Source organism: Chrysemys picta, unplaced genomic scaffold, assembly GCF_011386835.1.
Source record: "Chrysemys picta bellii isolate R12L10 unplaced genomic scaffold, ASM1138683v2 scaf2944, whole genome shotgun sequence".
Classification (NCBI taxonomy): domain Eukaryota; kingdom Metazoa; phylum Chordata; order Testudines; family Emydidae; genus Chrysemys; species Chrysemys picta.
In genome coordinates this window covers 1-4727 of record NW_027055646.1, presented here as the reverse complement: position 1 = coordinate 4727, position 4727 = coordinate 1, and the positions used below count along the sequence as shown (strand labels likewise).

Sequence of the window (4727 nt, the reverse complement as noted above, 5' to 3'; positions counted from 1 at the left end):
CATTTCTACTTAAAGGTACATACAGCATTCTTTAATTCATTCTATTTCTTTAATATAATTCATTTCACTTTCACAAAGTCCTTTCTAAGGTCATGGGGCCCCCTTCGAGCCCCTTGCTACCTACTCCTTCCTCCACCTTTCCTGGAAGGTGGCATTCCTGGTGGCCATTACCTCGGCCAGAAGGGTATCTGAGCTGAGGGCACTCGCCTCGGAGCCATATACAGTACACCTCTACCCCGATATAACGCGACCCGATATAACACGAATTCGGATAGAACGCGGTAAAGCAGTGCTCCGGAGGGTGGGGCTGCACACTCCGGCAGATCAAAGCAAGTTCAGTATAACGCGGTTTCACCTATAACGCGCTAAGATTTTTTGGCTCCCGAGGACAGCGTTATATCGGGGTAGAGGTGTATTTCATAAAGACAAGGTGCAGCTCCGCCCACACCCAAGTTCCTTCCAAAGATGATCTCACAATTCCATCTAGGCCAGGGCATTTGTCTGCCGGTGTTTTTTCCCAAACCATATGCGGACCCGAGTCACTGCAGTCTGCACTCCCTGGATGTCCGCCAAGCGTTGGCGTTCTACTTGGAGCGCACCAAGCCCTTTTGTAAATCCACACAGCTGTTCATGGCCGTGGCGGAAAGGATGAGAGGCCTCCCGGTGTTGGCGCAGCGAATCTCCTCCTGGATTACAGACTGCATTCAGGCATGTTATGACCTCGCAGGTGTTCCGGCCCCAGCAGTCACGGCCTACTAGACCAGGGCGCAAGCAGCTTCAGGGGCTTTCCAGGCACAGGTCCCGGTCCAGGAGCTCTGCAGAGCAGCCACCTGGTTGTCGGTGCATACCTTTACGACCCACTACGCGGTCAACCAACAGGCCCGAGAGGCGGTCCTCCGATCAATTGCTCCGTGACTCCTACCCTCCTCCGAAGGTAAGCTTGTGATTCACCTAATGTGGAATGGACGTGAACAAGCACTCGAAGAAGAAAAAACGATTACCTACCTTTTCGTCCATTCCACCACCCGCCCTCCTACCCCTCTGTCAGAGTTGCCGGCAAGAAGGAACTGGAGGGGGTCAGGCCAGCAGGGGTATATATGCATGGCGCAGTGGCGCCACTCAGGCGGGGGCCCCGCCGGCCCGACGGGTACTGCTAAGGGAAAAGTTTCTGATGCTCGTGCACGCCACGCACGCACACCTAATGTGGAATGGATGTGAACAACACATCTCGAAGAACAACAGTTACGAAAAGGTAGGTAACCGTTTTTTCTAAATAAATCCCACAAAGACTATTTGAGTTAGGAATAGCCTAGCCACTGGTAAAGCCATGTTAAAAAAAGTAACTAAATTGATCCTGGAGAAAACGGTGGGATTTTTCAGGGTCCTATGTCCATGGTATTTATTGGTCACCTGTTCCTTTAGTATCTAGCAACTAAAACTGGTTGCAATAAATTGTTCATAATTTTTTAAAAGTGGAAATTATACTTCAGTGCTTGTCCTAGTTATATTTTAATATTTGTCTGGAGAGAGGAGTCTGGATTCATTTAATCTAATTATTATTTTTTTCCGGTAGAGGAAGATAGTCCCTAAAATGAAGGATTGTAATGCCAAATTTTCAATGTGGATCACGTTTTTAGTGTCTCCTACGCTTTCCCATGCTATTCATGATCATATGGATCATATCTCCTCCCGTTTGTAATGCCATAACATCCCTGCACTACAGCAGTTACTTATCTGGAAAAGTAATGTTAGGAAAGTATTTAATGTGTTTGCAGTTGTCTTTTAATGTGACTTAGCAGTTAGAAACAAGAAGAGCTGGCACTATGTGACCAGCCAGATCAGTGCTGCCCACCAACGAAGGCTCTGTTGTCCATAGACCACGATTTGAAAATCACATTTTCACAGGCTGTGTGGTGTGGGATATTGCCACATCTGAGTGAATCTAATATCCAGAGGTTTACTGACCCCTACAATTAATGGAAATCTGCTTTGAAAATATAATTGTTAGCCCATTGTGATTCCAGCTGCTGCTCCTCCTCCCTTTCCTTCCAGTTGGGATTTGATAACTACTACTGGTGTGGCTTTATATTTTTTAGGTTATTGCTCATGAAATCTGTCATAGCTGGACAGGAAACTTGGTAACAAACAAAACATGGGAGCATTCTTGGTAGGTGTAATAGTGTGTGCGTTAAGAAAAATTGGCTCTTCTCTACACTACAAAAGTTCTGAGGAAATATTTTGCCTTCTCACATGAGTTATCAAGAATTATTCTTGATAATTCTCTAGGCTAAAGGAAGGACACACTGTTTACTTGGAACGTAGAATTGGTGGACGGCTGTTTGGTGAACCGTTCAGGCACTTCCAAGCTTTGGGAGGCTGGAGAGAATTGCAAAATACGGTAAACTAGTTTTGGTAGAAGTTTATTGTATGTTTATGTTTTAACGTAACTCGTCAAATTCAAGTTTTCTTAACACGTTTCCCTGAAATACGGAATAGAAAACGATAATAGTAATGCTTCTTAAAACCTTTCCATTGGTAGCTGAGAACTTCTGTTTTGTTGGGTTTGTTTATGGACCTATGAAGTTATGTTGCTCAATATAAACATGATGCAGCTGAATTACAGATAATAGTAATATTTTCATAAATGCCTAAGACAGTTGAAGACCCTAAGTCTCAGGGATCTTGGATCGCAGGATCTTCTGAAAGGCTGAATTTCGTCTCAAACTACTCCTGAATATTGCAACCCCTAGTGAATAACAGCAAACCTTTATTGTACAGGACATACTGCAAGAGTGTATGCTTTAAAAACCCTTCAAAGCAATTAGCGAACCAGTGAGCAGCTAAAAGTTGCCTTTTTGTGATAGCCATAGCCAAGGCCACCCTTCTCAAGCTTCAGACGTTCCAGAGTGTGATATAAGCAATTGAAATGTCTGAGAGAGAACTGAAATACACAACAAAGCCTAGGTGTTCCACACTGTACCAAACTGAGTGTTGAAGGTCAGGAATCCTGATACTCAGTTTCTGTCTCTAGGAGGAGATTTCAGTCTAGTGGTTAGCAATGGGGTAGCTAAGCACTTTTCAGACAATCTATCTGAAACGAGTGTGGCTGAGCAGAGTAGTCTGTCTCTTCCATATTAGAGACTTGGGTTCTATTTTCAGCTTTATTGATTGTTGCATTGTGCAACCTGTGTTAACTTGATTTGTAAAATATTGGGAGGGGGAAATTCTTCACTTTACTCTGGGGTTGGGTGTGAGGCCTTGCTCAGTAATAAGGGCTGTGACTTGCACAGAAATAGAAGCAGTCGGTAGAGCTGAGGCTAGAACTCATGGACTCCTGACCCTCCCCCCCAATCTCAGTGCATCTTTCCCTGTGTTAAAAGGTATTTTGTGGGGGAAATGGTCTCCTATTTGAATAATAATTCCTTAGGTTGGTAGTGTAGTGGAACAAGGAGCATGATTTAGCTGAAATGTGGAATTTCCCACAAAACCGTGTCCACTTGAGAGCTCAGATTAGGGTGACCAGATGTCCCGATTTTATAGGGACAGTCCCGATTTTTTAGGTCTTTTTCTTATGTAGGCTCCTATTACCCCCCACCCCCATCTCGATTTTTCACATTTGCTGTCTGGTCACCCTAGCTCAGATCATGGTACAAAGGGCTGAAACTCCTACTGCAATGCATTTGCTGTAGTGCCCATCACACTGCTAATTCATTTAAGCAGTCATGGTAGTTGCCTTTTCAAAGGCTTTGTCTCTGGTTTAACTTTTAAAAAATTGTCTATTTTTCCCCTTCCCCCAGAGCCTGCCAAGAAAAATGTCTCACTCCTTTAGGATAGTTTTGTTGTTCATCCTGCCAGTGGTAACTTCTGGTGGTGGTTATTTATTCCTTAAAAAAAACAAAAACAAAAACAAAAAAACTGTCTATGATTTCAGTATGGGGAAAGAGGCTGTTGCCATGGCAACTCATCCTTTAATGGGATCAATGGCATTAATGGGAACAAACAAAACATGGGAGCATGATCAAAACGCCAGCATAGCTATGTCAGTTAAGAATGTTAATATCTCACTCCCAACTAACAACACAGCTATGCAGGCAAAATCTTTCATGTGGATGCAGATAGTTTAGCATATGATGTTTCGGGGGGTGGTTTAGCTGTAATGGCAAAAGAACTCTTTTTTAACTGGTATAAGCTGAGTCTTCACTAGGGGGCTTTGAGCCTTTGTAGTATAGACCAGCCCTAAGTTGGACTAGTAGTGTGTACCAATTCGGGGACTTCAGCAAGGGGAATGAGCTAGAGCCATGTGCAACAAAGCCTAGTAATCTTGGTCTTGGATGGACGATAACTGTATAAGATGGCTGCAAATCAGTGCAAATTGTGGAGCCTTTCTGGGTGAGTTTGTGTATAATATTGTTACAGATAAATACGCTTGGAGACACAAGCCCTTTCACTAACCTGATCCCTAAGCTGAATGAAGTAGACCCTGATGTTGCACATTCTTCTGTTCCATATGAGAAAGGCTTTGCTTTGTTTTCCACCTTGAACAGCTTCTTGGAGGACCAGGTGAGCATTAATAGTTCTATTTTAAATAGGATTTTTATTTTGCTTTCAAACATTGGCTTTGTTGATTGATACATTTTTTTAACTTAGATGTCTTCATTGGCTTCTTGAAGGCTTATATTCAGCAGTTTGCCTATAAGAGTGCTGTGACTGAAGATTGGAAGAAGTTC

At 43.4% G+C, this 4727-nt stretch overlaps 1 long non-coding RNA gene across 1 annotated transcript; it reads left to right on the top strand.

Annotated features, from left to right (window-relative positions):
* The first annotated feature begins 652 nt into the window (after positions 1–652).
* On the top strand, positions 653–4727 carry LOC135980376 (uncharacterized). The gene is made up of 3 exons (XR_010597462.1): positions 653–2398; positions 4417–4560; positions 4648–4727. It is a non-coding gene; the product is annotated as an uncharacterized LOC135980376 (long non-coding RNA).